At 41.9% G+C, this 20,314-nt stretch overlaps 1 protein-coding gene across 1 annotated transcript in view; it reads left to right on the top strand.

The window, feature by feature from the left end:
• The window catches only part of LOC105532834 (histone-lysine N-methyltransferase SMYD3-like), a gene marked incomplete at its 3' end in the record, with an annotated part of 469,568 nt that overhangs the window by 25,040 nt on the left and 424,214 nt on the right, over nucleotides 1–20,314 (top strand). The window lies entirely within an intron of this gene.

Below are 20,314 nucleotides of genomic sequence, written 5' to 3'. Positions count from 1 at the left end.
ACAGTGAGTGTTCTAGGCCTGTGTAGCCTAAGTGTACAGCGCTGATAATGTCTACAGTAGAGAACAGCAAGTGTTCTAGGCCTTCACATTCACCTGCTACTCGCTCATTCACCGAGAGCAACTTCTAGTCCTGCAAGCTCCATTCATGGTCAGTGCCCTACATAGGTGTACCATTTTTATCTTTTATACCTTTTTTTCTTCAAGAGATAAGGTCATACTCTGTCACCAAGGCTGGAATGCAGTGATGTGATCATGGCTCACTGCAGCCTCGAACTCCTGGGCTCAAACAATTCTCTTGCCTCAGCCTGCTGAGTAGCTATGATTACAGATGTGTGCCAACATGCTGAGATAATTTTTAAAGTTTTTCTAGAGTCGGGGTCTTGGTGTGTTGTCCAGTCTGGTCTCAAACTCCCGGCCTCAAGAAACTCGCCCACCTTGGCCTCCCAAAGCATTGGAATTACAGGCATGAGGCACCATGCCCAACCTTACACTGTGTTTTCATTGTACCTCTTCTATGTTTAGATACGTTTAGATACATAAATACCTACCATTGTATTACAACTGCCTACAGTCTTCAGTACAAGAACATACTGTTCAGGTTTGTAGCCTAGCAGCAAGAGGCCATATCATATCGCCCAGGTGTGTGGTAGTCCGTATCATCTAGGTTTGCATTAGTGTGCTCTGTGATGCTGACACAAGGACAAAAGCACCTGACAATGAATTTCTTGGCAGGTGTCTCTGTTGTTAACAACACGTGACTCCAGTACTCTCAGGTGTAAGCTGTTTACCGATGATGACATCTGCACCCCCTACCTCCATCCCCCTGAAAAAAAGAGTGGTCTAAAATGTTATGATTTAAAGCAAAAGGATATGCCAATGTGAGTCAGAGAAATTAAAATGGAAAGAAAGGAGGGATTATATTAATGTCATATAACAATAATGTAAAATAAAAAACAATTGATAGGGTAAACTTGACATCTTTTATAAAAGAAATATACCTTTTTTTCAATTATCTTTGAAACGTTTACCAAAATTGATTCTTGATTGTATACAGACAACATTGGTTCTACCTCAGTCAATGCTTGGAAACAAAGAAACTTCAGTAGATCAAAGAAGAGATCAAAACCACTTAAAAAACTAGAACAGAGAACCATAACATGTACAGAAAGAAACAAAGTATACTCAGAAATTGATAATCTGAAAATAGTAATTTGTAGACTATGAAACCATAGAAAATAATCTTCTGGTTTTTTTTAAAAAAAGATCAGAGGGTCGTTTGGAAAATAACATGAATTTTGCATATAAAAAAACTGAAAAGTTTTGCAATACAGTATTTAGAGGCCACAAGGACCACAGGAAAATACAAAGAAGTCTACGAACTTTAAGAAATGTGAGAAATATAGAAGATTACTTGGAAAGACACAGTATGTTTGCAGATGATAAGACTGAGCATCATGACATGTCAGTCTTTCTCAACTACGTTTTTCGAAAGCACTTTTCCAGGTAATTTTTTAGTGTTCCTTTGGAAGAATGAAAGGTAAATAGTGAAATTCCATTTGACAAAAATTAACAAGAAATGTTAATGCCCAAATCTCAGGGAGAGTTTAAAACAGGCAGTCTCGTATTACTTCCGTTTTTGTGTAAATTGATTTATATTTTGAGACAAGCAAATTTAGAAATATTTATCGAGTCAAAAATTACTCATAGTATAATTCCTAAGTAGGCCAATAAAAAAAGAAAAGTTAAAATTAAGAAAAAATTATCCATAGTGATCCTTGTTTGGTGAAACTAGTAATTGTACTTTTTTTAATAGCAAAAAAAAAAAAAAAAAAATCAGTGTGGGAGTAAATGAATTATAAATAAATGTAAAGAGAAGTTAAATGCAACCATGTGGCATATTTAGTAATATGGAAACTAACCATGCTGTAGTATTAGTTGGATTGTATAACATACATAATATATCACACTATTCTGATGTTTTTTCATTTTAGGTTAATGAAAAATATATTATTTAGTTATTGTTTTTGATAGTGAGGACAAACATCCAAATTATTTTTTCTTAAGTTGTACTATATCACATTCTCTTTTCTTTTATTCTGTGGTTTCTATATTTTCTATAATGATCAAAAACCAAGAACAATACAGACTCAGAATTAAACTGTAACACATTCTAGTTTTGTTATCAAAACTTGAAAATCAAAAATATTTCCATAATCTGTGAAAAATTAGTTTATAGGTACATTTTAGATCAAAGATTTCTTGCTGTATCTTTTTTTTTTTTTGGCAGTTTTGCTCTGTTGCCTAAGCTGGAGTGCAGTGGCACAATCTTGGCTCTCTGCAACCTTTACCTCCTGGGTTCAAGTGATTCCCTGCCTCAGCTTCTCGAGTAGCTGGGATTATAGGCTTGTGCCACAATGCCTGCTAATTTTTGTAGTTTTAGTAGAGATGGGATTTCACCATGTTGGCCAGGCTGGTCTCAAAGTCCTGACCTCAGGTGATCAGCCCTGCCTTGGCCAAGTGCTGGGATTACGGGCCTGAGCCACCGCCCCCGGCCTTGCTGTATCTTTAGAGCTGGAACTCCAACTTGAAGCTCGCAGTGCTGTCCATTGTTATTCTGCCCCTGAGGTATCTTTTTTTTTTTAACCTGTGATCTGGGACAAGCAAGAGCATTTTAGTGACAAATCTAGGACTTCTGTTTGCTGCTGCAGGAACGTTATTTTGTTTTTTAGGTAGTCCAGCTATTAAGCTTGCCCTTTTCACAATATTGTTAGAGGTTGTTTTTTTTTTTTTTTTTTGAAAGAAAGTCTTTTGCCCTGTAACTGACTTTTGCTAATTTTCCTTCTCCTTATTTGTTAAATTAACTTTGGCGTTTTTCGTCTTGGTTTACTGATTTCTGACCACCTCTTCCGTCCTATCTGTTCCTTGCACTATGGAAAATAAACATGAACTTATCCGTGACTCCTGGGCCTTGGCATCTGTCTTTGGCAGAGTGCTTGGATTGCTATCCGATGTAATTAGTCTGTCGAGGTTTAAATTTGGTGTAGCTGGAAGGGATATAGGGACAGACACACAAGCTTTTAGAAAAGCCAAGTTCTCTAAGGAATTCAAGTGAAGCGGAGACTTCTTTTCGTATTAAAGCAATGTAAAAGGACAGAAAGAATTCTAGGTCTAAAATTGTATATTACAAATTGGAAATTTAATTGGACCAGAGTATATGGCAGGTGATATTGAACCCTCTACCCTGAAAGAGCCTTTGTTTGTCAAGGGTAGGACAGAATTGGAACACAGGCGCCTTTGTACATTGACATTGTATAGGCGTCATTTGTTTTACTGAACACTCCTTTCTAAAGACGGCAAAAGCGTAATGGCAGCAAGGTAGACTTGTCAGAGCAATACACAGGACTTTTAGACCCAAGCGGGTGGACTGCTTGGCGTGGTTCCTCCGGGTGCAATGAATTGTTTTGTGTGTACAGAAAGGAATGGGTCTTAATACTTCTCAGCAATATACTGTGGCTTATTTGCCTCTCACAGTGTAAGAATCATTCCAAAGAAATAACAGTTATAAAGTACAGCAGCTTGTAAACATTCTCCATTCTTTTTAATTCCCAGGAATGTGCGACATGGCAGAAGGTTTGGTTCCTGTTGAGTGTCTGTATAGCCAAATTTTCATCACAGATTTTGGTTCTGCCTCCTTTGCAAAAGTGGAAGAATGCCTTTCGTATGTTGTTAAAAATATATTTAAAAATTAATATTTTGCACAGTGCTTTTCATTATTTGGGAGCTGTTTTTGTCTTAACATGGAGGCAAAAAACTGTGACTTCCTCCCTGAAGTTCCTCCTACCCTTACATGGCTGAATCTGGTAGACGCTCATGCACTTTTCCCATCCTCATGGAAGTACACAGGTAATTACAGGAAGGTGGTATCTGCACATACTTTTATTGGCTATTGAAACATTTTATAGCTTTTCTATGTGTCACATGCCATGGTATGTGTGTTACATTGATTAATATTTACCACACATCCATGAAGTTTACTCTTAAGATTTTTTGGCTCAGAGAGATAATTTTGTCAGGGCCCCACAGTGACTAAGTTGCAGGACAAACCCAAGCAGTCTGGTTTCATAGCATAGCTTCATAACAACTGCACTGGTTTGCATTTTGTCTGCTTAAAGGAGTATGCTTAGAGAAGAATATTGGAGTGGCTTGCTTAAAAATGACCAAAGGACAGATAACCCAGTTTCTGAAAGAGCAAAGGAGTTGAAAAGACATTTCTCTAAAGAAGACATACGAATGGCCAAGAAGCACATGAAAAAATGTTCCACATCATTAGTCACTAAGGAAATGCAAATCAAAAGCACAATGAGGCCGGGCACTTTGGGAGGCTGAGGTGGGAGGATCACCTGAGGTCAGGAGTTTGAGACCAGTCCGGCCAACACGGCGAAACCCTGTCTCTACTAAAAATACAAAAATTAACTGGGCGTGGTGGGGTGCACTTGTAATCCCAGCTACTCAGGAGATTGAGGCAGGAGAATCACTTGAACCCAAGAGGCGGAGGTTGCAGTGAGCTGAGATCATGCCACCACACTCTAGCCTGGGAGACAGAGTGAAACTCCGTCTCCAAAAAAAATTAGACAAAAACCGAATGAGGTGCCACTTCACATTTACTATTAAATGTGATAGGATGAAATGTAGTAGGATGGCCATGATCAGTAAAATGGAAAATGGTAAGGATGTGAAGCCATTGGAACTCTGTGCATTGCTGATAGGAATTACAGTGTTGTAGCCACTGTGGAATCCACTTCCTTAAAAAGTTGATGATGACCCAGGAATTCCACTGCCGTGTACACACGCAAAAGGATGGAAAACTGGTACTTCAACAAATTCACATATACATATTGTACATAGTGTTAGTATTTACAATAGTGAAAAGGTAGCAACAGCCAAAATGTTCGTTGTTGGGTGACTGAATAAACCAGTTGCGATCTGTCCACACAGTCGAATATCATTCAGCTGTCAAATGAACGAAGTACCCATATGTGCTCCAGCGTGGATGGACGCAGAACACATGATGCTTAATGAAGGGAGCCAGACACAAGAGGTCACGTGCTCCATGATCCCATGTGTATGACACGTTCAGAGTAGACAAACCCATAGAGACGGAGTGCAGATGGGTGGTTGCCAAGGCTTGTGGGAAGGGGCATCCGAGAGCAGGTGCCTTCAGTGGGTACCGAGTTTTTCTCTGGAGTGATCCAGATGTTTTGGAGCTGGATAGGTTGGTGGTCGTTTATCACTGTGAATGCACTAAATGTTACTGAATTGTTCTTTTTAAAATAGTTAATTTTATGTTTCACCTCAAAAAAAAACTATAGTGACGAAGTTATCCCGCGGCCCCTAGCTCTCAGGTATTACCGTCATTTGCAGCTTTTATGGAGCACATATTTGCCTGTTATTGGGCCAACAGCAAGTTAAACAGACACCATCATAGGCAAACATTATCTTGAGCACCTTACGTGTGTGCAAGGACAATGACTGACTTGGTCCCCAGACTCCAGGAACCAACAACCTTTAAGAATTAACAGGAGAACAGACAAAATATGAAAGCTGTATGTTGATTTAAGATACTCAGCAAATACAGGGCTTACATTTTGGTGACACCAACAGATAAAATGCTTTTTCACACGGTGAGTAGGGTGTTACCAGACTTACATGTGATCTTATCCTCCTCATTAGGGTAGGTTTCAGTCACGTACACTGGAGAAATGATTCCGGTGAGAGAAATGCATCTGAAAGAACCCTGTACAAATATGTACCTTTTTTTTCTTTAGGACTGTGAAGGGAACGTGGCAGTGTGAGGCCTTGTGCAGCCTGCGCTCAAAGAATTTTTCACGTTCAATATAGACTTTTGATGTTCTCAGGTTATTTTCCAAGTTGCCCAGAAGCATTACGTATACACTGCACTAAATCCTTGAGGAGTTGCAAGAAAACAGATAGTACTTTTCTTAAAAAAAAAAGAAAGAAAAAAAGCGGGGATTGGGGAGGAACGTAGGCCACAGTGCTGCATAGCAGTTTGCCTGGTGTAGGTGATGGGGGTGTGGGTCACTGCGGATGACCCTTGCTGACCTACATTGCTGATCTCTCCCATTCAGATGTGCACACGTAGATGCATTTACTTCTAGACAGCCCTCTTAGGTTATTGAAGTTACTGATTCAGCAATGTCTGCATTGCCAGGGCCTCCTCTCCCCCACCTTACAGTGAGAAGTGGACATTTTTACTTAAAAATGTCTGAATTATGGTTACTCAAATATTACTTTATTGTCTTATTGTAAAAATTTCATATATATATATATATATGTATATCTGTAAGTAACTTTAATAATCAAGCCACCTTCTCCACTCCCCGACCTGTATTCACTTTTACCATTCATCAACTAAGCTCACCTTGGAAACCTGTGACTGACACATGGTGGCCTCTTCACTTGCACACAATCTTGCCTGGGAATTTTCCTGGCCTAAGGCTATAAGGTGGAAGATTCTTTCAACTTTTAACCGTTCACCTCTCCTCACCCCTCAAAGCATCAGCAAACCTCTCTTTTTCTGGCCGAAATCCCCAAAGGAAAGGATGTCTCTTCCTGTTTTCTAGAGCTCACTCTTTTATTATTTGATGGACCTCACTCTACTAGTCACCTAGTCTCAATTATTTTCACTTTTTTTAGCCTTTAAATGTGGCTAAATGTCTTCTGTCTTAGGAAAGATGAAAGGGAGGGAGGGGAAAAAAGAAATAATGCCCTTGCTCCACCTCTGTCTCTACTTATCTTTGAATCATCTCTCCTTTCACAATCACTGCTGAAATTATTTCCATTTTTAGTCTTCCTTTTTTACTTCTTGTCGCCTCCACTGTAGTCTGGCGTTCAGGTCCTTAACTCAACTGAAACTGCTGTAGTTGCGATCAGCAGCAATCTCCATGTTGCTCAGTCCTCTGGAGACTCTAACTGCCATGTGTCCTGTGGACCACTCCCGTTCGGAAGCACGTTTCCGTGGCCTTCAGTGACTCCACACTCTCCTAGTTTTCTTCCTGCACTACTGTCTTCCCTGTCAGTGGAGTTCTTTCCCCACCTTCTTTGTTCTCTACACACTCTCTGTGGGTTACCTTACTGATTCCTGTAGCTTCATTCACCATCTCTGTGTGGCTGACTCCCAAAGTTAGCTTGCATTTTAATGACCTTTGTGTACTTCTAGCAGCCAGCATGGAACCTGTTGCACAACAGTAGCCTATGTTAAGTAAAGGAATGGACTGATAAATAGATGTTTTCGAGGACTGATACTCTTCCCCAAATCCTTTATTATTACTACTTGTCACCCATTACAAGAATATAAACTCCATGAGAGCAGACACATTATCAGTCTTGTTCAGGACTGTGCGCCTGGCACATGGCACACATATCCAGTACAAGCAAAAAACGAATGGCTTACCTGAAAGATCCTGGCACCAGAAAGTTTCTCTTTGGGCCTGGCTTCCTTGGTTACTTACATTCCCACCGTCCATGTGTTGTAGGAAGAGGAAAGATTTAAACATTAAGGATCTGGCTCACTGGGGCTGGTCCTGGTGGTTTGGAAATAGCAGATCTCGAAGGCATTCCATTACCTCATGAGAGAAGCCTTATTTTTTATTTTTATCTATTTATGTTTTTTTTTTTTTTTTTGAGATGGAGTCTCACTCTGTTGCCCAGGCTGGAGTGCAGTGGCATGATCTCAGCTTGTTGCAACCTTCGCCTCCTGGGTTCAAGTGATTCTCCTGCCTCAGCCTCCCAAGTAGCTGGGATTACAGGCACCCGCCACCACGCCTGGCTAATTTTTTTGTATTTTTAGTAGAGACAGGGTTTCACCATATTGGCCAGGGTGGCCTCGAACTCCTGGCCTCAGGCAATCCACCTGCCTTGGCCTCCTGAGAAGCCTTATTTTTATACACCTCTTTTTCTCTCACCTGGGATCACAGGTCAGCCCTTTTTCAACTGGGGAGAAACCAGCTAAACATTTTGTGTTTTAATTTAAATGTTGTGGCCCGAGTTGACTCCGCTAGGGTGGGGGTAGAGGAGGAAACCCAGCAGAGAACTTGAACTAACTCAAAATGGCGCCTTCCCTCCTCAATATGCCTTTTATTAGGATGTCTCCAGATCTCCGAGCATTTGATCTTCCATTCTTGGACATTCTGACTTTCCTCTATCAGCATTCCTCTGCCCAAGGTCCTAACGTGTGGCCAGCTGTGGCTTCTCTGAGCCCTCTGCAACACTGCAGGGAGCACACTCAGTTGTATGCAGTGGGGCTGATAGCATTCAGGTCTTAGAAGCATTTTCCTTCCATCTCATGTCCGATTTCCTGTTTCTGTTTTAATTGCACTTGTTCCTTTTAGAAAGTGACAGCAGCTAAATTTATTTATCAAGATGCTTACATGCTCTTTTAAAGATCGTCTAAATTAATAAACGTTGAGTGCAGAAATCTAATTTGAATTTGTGTTTTTATTGAGAGCACTCTCACTAAACACAGGCTGGAAAGAAAAAGAATCAACCAGACCCTGATGCCTCTTGCAAAATCTGATGTGTTCCGAGTCTAGCAGGCAGATTCCTGATTGCCTTTATTTCCACGTTCAGAAGAATGCAGGTAGATGAAGATTCGAATGGCCTCGTAGTGAATATGCATAAGCCTATAAAATTAAAGTAGAAATTGGTTAAAGAGCAATAAAACTTCTTTCTGTTTCGTGAATGCTTAGCAGTGTTATAAAGACATGAACATATTGCTGTGTTTCAGTGAGCTACAGCCTTACCCTTTGATATGCTTAATTATTTTCAAGGTCATTTCTTTTTATAAAATCAAGGCAAGCTGGAAAATGTCAAGCAGCCTACAACTATAGAATGAACTATTTTCGTTGTCATTTTATGGCCATATATAGTTGTGGTTTTGAGTTTCCCAGTTACAGCCAGTCACTGAGTGTAAGAGTCACAATACATTCTGTTAGGAACATGGCATCCTTTATCTCTTCAACCATTAATGTTCCAAGGATATTTTCAAATGAAAGAATTATGAAAATTAGTTGATGTGTTCTGGGAATATGCATATTTAAAACTTCAAGTTAACAACACAGATGAAGGTGATTAAATGTGCAAGAGCTAGCTACAGTAAGAGAAATGTAGTTGAGGCTACTGCTGAAGGGATTATGTACTTAACCTCTAAGCCACTTAGGATATATATTAAGCTGGTTGTGCTCTACCATTTCAGCTGAAAGTACTTTTCCCTTCCATAAAGCAAGTATTTAGTAACAAGTGAGGTAAGTCTGAGTTGTTCGTTATGCAGGTATATGGTATGGTTGAAATCCTGACCCTACCACTCATCTCTGTACCTCTGAATAACCCTTACATTGTATTGTGCTGAAAGGCTTGCGGTGATAGCTAAGTAGGCATTGTAACTGAGAAATATGATCATAAGCTTCAGATTTGGCTGCCACCAGCTGTTAGGAAGGGCTGGTTATTTTGTAATGATGCCTGAAAACCATGGACTCCTCAGCATTGTGAAATTCCAGATTATTAAAAAGAGTAGATAAGAATTTTAAGTGATTCAAGAACATGCACACCAATTCTGTTAGTTTAAAAATAATGAATATGCCTTACGTGGCTGTGAAGTTCAGATCAGTTGGCTGCAATTTTCAGAAATACTTTATATGGTGCCAACTTAGGTTGTCTCTGAGACACATTCCATTTGACACTTCTGCCCGTCTCTGACAGACTTCTTTTCCCAGAAACACCCCCCACGTATGATCATTCTTGTTAGCTTAACCGAGTTCTAGAATGTTCTTTTAGGGTAATTGAGGTAAGACTCTCTCTTCACTTAGCCAACTTGGAGTTGTTGGCATTTCAGTTAGTGGTCATTGCGGTGTAGCATTACTTCACTCTTCCTCACGTTAGATACATTGCTCCCAGCGATTCAGGTTGTATAGTAGTCCTTCTCTGATAGATTTGCCAAGAAACGACTGTCGCTTAGCCAGCCAGCTACACATCAACATGCTTTGACCTCACTTACTCTACCCACAGCTCTGCCACGTTGTCCTCTTCTGTTCCTGAAACTCTCCAAGCTTGCACCCAGGCTGTTATCTTTGTAATACTTTTTTCACCCTCCTGCAACCAACACACGTGCACTACTGCCTGGCAAACTCCTACTTCTAGGAGGCTTTGGCTTGAAGACTGCTATTGGCTTAACTAGAGAAGAGTAATATGAAGGTCTGGATAGAGGCCAGGTAAGTCAGAGCTATGCATTAAAGGAAAAATCAGGATTTGGGAAGACGTATTCCTGCCTGTCATTTGAAATATACTCTCATTGGCCAGACCTGTATTTGATTCTCTTTTTGCATTTTAGAAGTAAAATACTTTTAAGCCATACATTTGATAAGAATGATCAAACAACCACTTTGTTGCAGGTTTACTGCTAGGCTCTGTGGGTCCATCTATTCGTGGAGATAGAAAAGTAAATCAATGATTACATTAGAGCACGATATACCAAGGTGGAGGCATAGACAGGGGACTGGGGAACATGAAGGAGGCCATCGAAATCAAAAGGGGAGGCCAGAGAAGCTTCCTGGAGAAATGACGCCTGAATTTCTGAAGAACTCATAAAAGATAGTCTGGTGAAAACGGGTTCAGCCTGGAAGAGAGGACATCCGAAATGGAGGGCAGCCTGTGTAGACATGGAAGCAATCTAACAGCCTAGCACACAGAAAAAACTGTAAGTCACTCAGTCTTCGGTGAGTTTGAAATTCCCGCTGAAAGCCATAGGGCCCCAGAGAAGAAACCTCTTGGGACAATAGGCCTTTGTAACCACAGTGAAGGCAGTCCGTCATGCTTGGCGGCGTGCAGGTGAGCTCTGCCAGGTGTGCCAGGCAAGCTGCATGTTCATTGGTAGAGGACTCTGCTTTGAGGCGCAGGGTGGAGCTGCCAGTGAACAAAGAGAATGAGGCTTACCTAGAGCGGTCGCTGGAACACCTGGCTTGTCCGATGGCATTGTCTCGCTTGTCCGATGGCATCGTCTCACAGTCCCAGCACACATGCTAGTAATAATGTTCAGGGGGAGAGGAGTACGCAAGCAGCCCCGGCTTCTGTCTGCTACTGCTCTGGAGAATATCAGAGGAGCTCTGCCAGGCTTCACGGGGTTCTTTTACATTCACCATCTCTATTTAATCGTCCCAGATTTGAAAGTAATGATTTATCCTGGATGTGATCTGAAAGTATTTCCCCAATGCTTACCGACAGGAGCTACCCACAGAATCCTCACTCAGTGCTGTCCCCCATGGGAGAACTGGTATCAGTTCTGTAGCAGGAATTTGGGAATAGTGTTGCTGGTAATGTGGAAATCGTGAGAGACTTCCTATGAGGTCAGAGAGCCGCCACCTTCATAGCTCCCTGCCTTTCTCACTTCTCCTTGACCTCTTGATTCTCTGATTCCTCAGGAAACTCAATTACCTTTCCTTCATTATGCAGAGCAATTTAACTCTCAAACATCCTTCGGCTCTGGGCCCACCTTTGCGCATTCGGAGGCTCATTAATGTTTCAGCACTGAAGAACTGGCAGGAGCTTTGAAAGTTCAGTCTTGTCTTCTCTCCCTCCCCAGGTATCTCAGAGTGAGAAGGAGCAGTGTAGAGATTTCCTTTCCCACTAATAAGAATTTTCACCCCCAATCCTCAGCATCAGATGAAGGTAGTCATTTTCCGTTTTAATATTTTTTTCTTCTATGCATATTAGGTAGGGGGAGAAAAACATAGAGTTCTGTCTAAAACTTTGAAATAAATGAAAATATAAGAACAAATAAACACTTCTCATAAATGTGAGTGAATAGGACAGTAGGTAATAACCGGAATGGATTTGGAAGAAAGAATTCTGTCAGCTCGTACTCAGAGGCATATTGTTAAAGCAGGGATACGAAGACAGCGGCAGAGTACAGGGGTTACAGGCGTGAATTGAGGAGTCGGATCACGCTGGGTTATAATTGTGTCTCCTCGCATTCCTAATCTGTGAATTTAGCTGAGTCAACTTAACCTACTGCGTTTACTTCATTATTTGTAAAACAAAGGTAACACCACCAGGTAAAGTGGTATATTCCTGTAATCCCAGCTCCTCAGGAGGCTGAAGCAGGAAGATCTCTTGGCTTAGTAGTTTGAGACCAGCCAGGGCAGCATAGCAAGACCACATCTGGGAGGCGAGGCGGGGCGGGGAGGGGAGGCGGAAAAAAAAAACATACTCCCCCCGCTCTAGGACCTGGCAAGCCCTCAGTGCCAGTGGCTCCCATGTCACTCACAGTCTTCCTGGGCTGTGCTCCAGTCGTGTTCCCTGCACTCCTACACCCTGGTCTCCTGTTTTACAAGCTGGACCTATTATCCTACAAGGAACTTTGCACTTGCCATGGCCCCGCCTAGGATGCTTCAGCAGACATGGCTTATCGCAGGCCAGTGCCCATTCTTGCTTTCTTCCTACTAACAGAGTTTCAATTTTTTCTTGTTGTTGTTGTTGTTTTTTCTGAGTTACAAAAGGCCCATCCGTGCCGGTTGAAAGCAAGACACTTACTTAGCTTTACTGTATCTGTGGGACAGTTTAGAGCGATGTAAGTGAACATTTATGGGCCGGGCTTCTGGGGAAGCTACTGTTTGCTGATAGGAAGGGACTGACCAGGCTGGCTGGGCACCTGCCCTTCAGCCCTCCCCATTCTTCATCACTGGAAGGCCGAGTCACTGCTCAGTACAGCGGCCCTCTGGTGAGCTGCACACCAGGGGTGGCAAAGACAAAGGTATAAGGAGCTTGGCTGCCTAATGGCGTCGTGGGACTCCAGTGAGAAAAAGAACCCTTTCTGTGGGTAAATCATTTGATTTGGTGTTCTGTTGAAAGCAGTGAATTTAATTCTGGCTAATACGCATGCTTTTCCCCCAGCACTTTAGAAAACCTTTTTTAATGCTTGGCTCTCTCCGTCTTCAGGACTCCATTGAATGTGACTGCCTCAAAGACGCCTTCCTTGGTCATTCCCTCTGAAGTAGTTCTGCCTTCCACACGCTTGTGGTATTCTGTTTTGTTATCACCACATCATGAACATTATCTGAAAATATCTTCCTATTTATTTACTTCTCGGTACTGTGTATCTCACTCTGGGTAGAATTAAGCTCCGTTGGAATAAGGACCTCATGTATCTTGTTCATTGCTCTACCTGTGCTGAGAACTAGGCTGGTAGAAAGCAGGAGCTCAGTAAACGTTTCTTAAATGCGCACGAAACATGCTATCTAGATTAAAGAGCAACTTTTACAATTTAATCAGTAGTTTGTCAGGGAGAGGAAAATTAAGGTGGAATTCATGGTGTTGGGGTGATTATATCCCTTCATATTTACATATTCTGGTTTGTCTGTATATTTATGTGTAAATATAATTCACATCAATAAATTGAGCCCTTATTATATGCTAGACATTCTAAGCACCTTCTACCTTTTCATATTTTTCAATAAATAGCTTTATAAAAAGAGTAAATATAAAAAGGCATGCGCTACTCTACTGGGTAGTTCTTAAAAAAAAAAAGCCAATTTCCTCTTTTAACCATTGTGTATTTATTTATTTATTTATCTTAAAGTGTTTCTTCAAAGTGAAAGTTGAAATGTGTGGTAAACTTTCAAGTAGAACTGCGTTTTGTCTCAGTAGAAAATTCTCCATCACATATATCTCAATGACTTTGTGTCAAAACCTGCTATTCTACCTGTCAAGATGATCTTCTTCCCGTACTGTGTATTTCAGAGGATGGAAGTACATAGAATGAAATTTTGGTGTCAGACACGTCAATTACAAACCAACAGAGCTGTTTCATTTTTCACCAACAATGGAGAAAGAGAGTCCGGGGAAGAATGAGTCTAGTTTTGCCTGAAAGTAGCCGCATTCAGGATAAGATGTCTTCACTTAGACTGTGGAGCCGCACAGGCTTTAATAATTCATTCTGAAACCTGTGCTTCCACAGCTAGTGCTCCCTGGCTCTTTACTTATTTAAAGGTCTGTCTACCTCTCCGTTTGCACCTGCAACTGTCCGTTCAGTCTGCTGTGCACAACCAGTGGGGAATAAGCCCTTTAACTAGAATAATTTAAGCATCTCAGCTTCCTGCAATCTTCAACCTATTGGGGTCTCACTGGCAACGTATTTCTTTAGGAAGCTCATCTTTCATGTGAACCACAGGTCTGGATCCTTAATGCAGTGATCAGACGCTTGCGATTCTGTGACACTTGAAAATGTGGAAGCCCCATAATATATGGTCTGGTTTGCAGATTCTCAAAGCACTTCCACTAGGGATTGATACGACTGTGCTAGTCTCTTGTGTAATTAACCACAACAACAGATTGTAGCAGAATGTAAAGGAAGGAAGCTGACCAATGGCGGGGGGAAGACAAAGCTTATTGTTGTGGCGAGGAGGGACTTTATTCCTGTAGGACAAGCGATCCAGGTGACCTGATACTGGATATAGAGGAATTCTAGTATTGAATTAGGCCTTTTGCATCTGACAAAGAACAGAATTAAAAGGAATAGCTTGAGAGGGAATGTCTGCTGGCATCCGTTTGCTTGATGATCCACCCACAATGCTGACCAGATGAGAGTCTGTCTTTGGGAAGCTCATGAGTTCATAAGAAACAGACTTGCTGCTGTTTCTGAAACCAGGCAGCATTCTGGGGAAGAACGTGGGCTCTGGGACAAGAGGGCCATTTGCTGGTTGTTTTCTCTTGTCGAGTTAGTGATCGCTCTGCCTCAGTGTTCTCGTCTGTAAACTGTGAGTAGCCAGACCTCCCTGAAGGACACTTGCTGGCAAGGCCAAAACACAAGCTGCAAACAGAGGCCAAACGGCGGAGGCGGGGGGGCGCGCGAAGGGACAGGTACCAGGCAGTGATGCCAGGGGCAGCTCTTGTCCCTCGCCCCAGGCTTCGCTACTCATTGGGTTCGCTGAGGTAAGCACTAAGTAAAAAGTCCCTGCTCTTCAGACAGATGTGAGGTGAAGGTTTAAGCTTTGCGGTCTGCATGCGACCTTTTCATCTTCGCCCTTGTATCTCCTAGCATCCCTTTCTTTGTGAATGGTGCCTACGTTGAACTGTTCATCCAAACCAGACACCTGAGTCATTCGAGACTCATTCTAGACCTCTTTGTGTCACCCACCTCCATGATTCAGCAAATCACTAAATACGGTTTGTTCGACCTTTTTACCTGTGATTTCCTTTTTAGTGTGGGTAATTCCTAATCAGCCTTCAAATTCAGCTCAAACATGACCTCTTAAGAGAAAGCATTCTGTGACTTTCCCTTTCATAGTCTGATCAAGGTGCGCCTTTTCTTTGCTCCCCAAAACACCTTGTGGATATTTTAGGAAACACAGCATTTCTTGCAAACATTGATTTAGTTTCCTCCACTCGACTCTTAAGCTCCTGTGGGCAGAGATTGGGTCTTATGTGGTTTTATATCCCTAACAGTTGGTGCCTCACAAATAGCAGGCTTTTAATGTTTATCGAAGGAACCCAAAATGTAGGTTTTTGTGAGTTCATCTTGGATCATAACCATGATACAGAACTTATTTTTATGGGGAAAATATGTTCTTACCTTCTCAGTAACTCAGAGTTATAAGCTGTAGAGTATCAGCAGATGTCATTCTAAAAGTTCCTTTCTTTAGAATCTAAATTATTAAAAAAACTTAATTTTGCATGCGGGTAAATTGCTTGTCTCTGCCCTCGTCAACATCCCAGGGGCAGGATTTTAAAAAACCTTCACGTTGTTGTTTTATTTTGTTTCACTTTTTTCTTGCCCGTTTCTGATGCAAAAATGGGACAAAGAGCCTTCTGATGAAAAGTTATTATTAGCTTCATTTACTAGAAATGATTCATAGACCCAAGAAAGTCTTTTTGCGTGTAGTAAACACATAGTAACCAAATTAGGTATGTGAGCCAAAGGTTAAGAGACAAAGTAAAACTTCCAGACCTTAACATTAATTGAAAAAAATTCTGTCCTTCGAATTCCATAGCTCAAGATAAACCTAATTCTTAGATGTGGATTTTTTTTTTTTGAAGACATAGTCTGGCTCTGTCACCCAGGCTGGAGTACAGTGGCACGATCTCGGTTCACTGCGACCTCAGCCTCCAGGGTTCACACGATTCTCCTGCCTCAGCCTCTGAGTAGCCAGGACTACAGGTGCGTGCCACCACACTAGGCTAATTTTTTTATTTTCTATTTTTAGTAGAGATGGGGTTTTCCCATATTGGCCGGGCTGGTCTCGAACTCCTGATCTCAGGTGATCCACCTGCCTTGGCCTCCCAGAGTGCGGGGATTACAGGCATGAGCCACCGTACCTGACCAGATGTGTAGTTTTTGGTGGTGACTATGAGCATCTGTAGGGCATGAAGTAATCTTCACTTCTGTGTAGCCAGCATTTAGTACAATAAGTGGTGAAAGATGAACCAGTAAGAGAATGATTGTATTTCCTTTTCAGCTTTCATGAGAAATTATGTGATGATCAGACTATTTGGTTTGATAACCTTTTATTGTAAAGCCAGTTTTTGATTATTATAGAGCAGAACGGGTTGATGGGCTTGAAATTTTATATTTTTCTTCAATCAGAATATCTACAAACCATCAGTGGAGTCTTCCTTTTGGGTTGCTATTTTGAAACAAGAAATGTCTGGAAATAAGGGACGAACATTATCTGCTTACTATTGGTTGTGTCCTGAAAGGACTGGAATTTGCTGTGAAGCAAAAGCTAAAGATTAAGCAATACTTTTTTTCTTTTCAAAATAATACCAGAATAATTGCTGGAATTGTTATTAGTGGTACTACTGTTATTCATTATTAAATTTCTCATTTTCTTTCAATCTCTTCATCAGAAATGACTTGTGTAGAGTAAGGGAGTTTGGGAGGGAAGAAAGCCAATTCCTAAATTCATTTTTCTTGTTTAATATACTGTTTGTTTTATGCCGGGCACGGTGGCTCACGCCTGTAATCCCAGCACTTTGGGAGGCTGAGGCAGGTGGATCATGAGGTTAGGAGATCGAGACCATCCTGGCTAACACGGTGAAACCCCATCTCCACTAAAAATACAAAAAATTAGCCAGGCCTGGTGGCGAGCGCCTGTAATCCCAGCTGCTTATGAGACTGAGGCAGGAGAATTGTATGAACCCGGGAGGCGGAGCTTGCAGTGAACCGAGATCGCGCCACTGCACTCCAGCCTGGGCAACATAGCAAGACTCCACCTCAAAAAAAAAAAAAATGTATATATACACACATGCACACACACACACACACACACATGCACTGTTCGTTTTGATGGTAACTTCATTTATTTCCTACATTGTCCTTGTAATACATTAATTAAGTGTGGGGAACAATAAACCAAGATCTATTTCTCTGTTGTGATGCTTCTTGTTGTCAAATTTGTGGGCTTTCATAGATCAAGAAGTCTTCCTACACAACTGCTTTGAAAATTACAAAATGTTAATTACTCTTCTACTGTTTTAAAGGAAAGCAGAAAACACTGCATCTGAAAGTCTGTTTAAAGAAACTAGGAGGGCTATTGGTTTCAATTTCGAATAGCCTTATGGTGTTTCCTGGGCATGCTTCTGTGCCGTGAGCAGGGGTCAAACTCTGAAGACTTAAGCCCTGAAACACTTTGCCAGTATAAACACGTTTCTCACTGGGGCAGATTACTTACCTGGAGCTGTATGGAGTAGGATCAGCTAGAACCTTACACCTTTTATATCTTACGTTGCCAAAGGTATCATTCACTTAGTAAGAGAAATGTTAACTTTTTCCGTGGTTAGTAGAGATAGAACCAGAGTGGATAGCACACTGAAGCCATTGGAGTCTTCAAGGCCCACATTATTTCCATTGATTCATTCAGTGAATGTAGGCTGGGTGCAATACGATATGCTTGGATATAGTCAGAGCTATGCCAGATTGATGGATGGATTGCCTTTAGTAAACCTGCAGTGTAATGAAGCCACAGTAATGTAGAAGAGGGAGTCATTCATGTATGGGGCAGTAAGCAGACAGGATTAAAGTCTTGTGCACTTTGTATTTAAGAGGTCATTGGAACCCAAAGCCAGGGTAGATTTAGTGCTTAGTGATGTCACAGTACATATTATGAGAGGTTGGAAATTTGGGGAAATGGAGATGATAGCAAGTGTAAAAGGTTTTTTTCTAGCAACCTGGCTATTAAGGGATAAATAAAGTGTTGTAGCTAGAAGTGAATGAGGTTAAAGGAGGGATTGGTTAAAATATAAGACTTAGGCCAGGAGGGGCGGCTCACACTGGTAATCCCAGGCTTTGGGAGCCCAAGGCAGGAGGATTGCTTGAGGCTAGGAGTTTGAGACCAGCTTGGGAAACATATTGAGACCCTGTCTCTATTAAAAAACAAACAAAACAAAACAAAAAAGAAATTAGCCAGGCATGGTGGTGCAGCTTCTGGGGAGGCTAAGGCAGGAGGATTTGTTGAACCCAGGAGTTCAAGGCTGTAGTGAGCTATGATCATACCACTGCACTCCAGCCTGAGTGACAGAGCAAAACCCTGAAAGTCAGTCAGTCAATCAAAATATAAATGAAATATATTTTCCTCCCTCCCTCTCTCCCTCCCTCCCTATCTCCAGCAGGGTTTTAGGCTGAGGGGAAGTGGTGAGTGGGAAGTAAATGAGACTGCAGATAAGGAAGTCCAGGTTATGACTGTAGGAGACAGAGAGGATGTGGAACACAGGAGAATGGATGGTCTGTGTAGGAGGACTGTTCCTCTCAAAAGTGGGGAGAGTTTAAAGGAGAAGGATAATGCTGTTTATGGGGGTTGGGTAGGAAGTTGGTAGCAGGGCTGTGGCTTCTGTTTTCTCTGTGAATTTGGAAGCAAGATCATCTGAGGGAGATGCACACATGCAGAGGCTTGGTGCTTGAGTAGAACTGAAAGTTTCAGAGAACTTCCGGACCATGTGATACGGTTCCAGGGCCCCATGCAGCTACGAGAGAAAATTGGACATCAGATATGTAGACGAAACACTCCCCAGAATTTGTTTCATGATTTCCTCTATCAGACCTTAGCAGCCTCGTGTTATAAAACATAAAAGCAGCTAACATTTATTGAGTGCTTACTTTGTGCCAGGCACCTTACTGTGTAGTAACACAGTCCTCAAAACAGTGTGAAATATCTCCTATCATTGCCTGTTTTTACCATCCCCATTTTGCAGATGTGACTGAGAAAGGTTAAATCTGGGTGACAGGATGAGACTCTGTCTTTGAAAACAACAACAAAAATACGTAATGTTAATTCCAGGTTAATTGATTTCTATAAGGACACACTCACGTAGTATAGCCTGATCAGCAAAATAAAATTTGCTTTCGTTCAAAAGCCTTTATTGAGGAAGTGTATCTAATCAAATGAAATTGTTCGTCTGCTCTTTAGAATGAAATACTATGGAATTCAATGAGAAAAATCTTCACTCAGTGCCTAAAACATAGTAAGTGTATGGAGAATATTGGTTCCCTTGCTTTCCTCTCCACGTTGTTCTGAATGAGCAGCTAGACTGAGGTGGCATTAGTCTCAAGGCACATAACGTGCTTTACCAACTTATAATAGTTCAGGATGAAAATAGCACCAACACGGTACTTCCATGATCTCTCTTCACACAGCCAATGGCAGCTCCTCCAAGTCAGTTCTCAGGGTCCTTGCGGCCGTTCTGTGGACTACACCTTTGTCCCCAGAATGTGTTAACACACACTCTCTTCCCTCCGCTTCTCTACGTCGCCATCCCTGCCCTCCAGATGCCAGGTGTCCCAGGTGCCTTTTCTCTCTTCTGGATGTGGGCTGCCTGCCGGGATCCTCTCTGATTTTGTCACCCAGGCACTTTCCTGTTAGTGTTCTGTTCCAGCAGCCGTTGGGCTGAACCCTTCACTTCCAGGGAGCCCATTTTGCTTCACAGACTCCAGAGGAAGTAGTTCCGCCTCGAACTCCCAGAAACCGCGTTCTCAGTGAAGCAGTTCTTCATTTGTTGTTGTTTTGGCCCCTACATCCCACAGTGCTGACCTCTGACCCGGGGGTTGGAGTTGTCCACTTGAAATTTCCTTCTTCTATTTCTCCATTTTCTTTTGACCAAGTCTGTAAGCACTTACTTTTTCCCATTACTTTCTCCAGAAGATCTTGGCTTCTGCCACAGGAAGGTCACTGGAGAGCAAGTCTACTAGAATGCCACACAGGCCTAGATACGCCTCAGTCCTTGGGAATGCACAACTAGGCTCTGAAAATACCTCTGT

The sequence above is a fragment of the Mandrillus leucophaeus genome, unplaced genomic scaffold (genome assembly GCF_000951045.1).
Source record: "Mandrillus leucophaeus isolate KB7577 unplaced genomic scaffold, Mleu.le_1.0 Scaffold989, whole genome shotgun sequence".
NCBI lineage: Eukaryota > Metazoa > Chordata > Mammalia > Primates > Cercopithecidae > Mandrillus > Mandrillus leucophaeus.
This window is presented reverse-complemented; position numbering and strand designations above follow the sequence as displayed.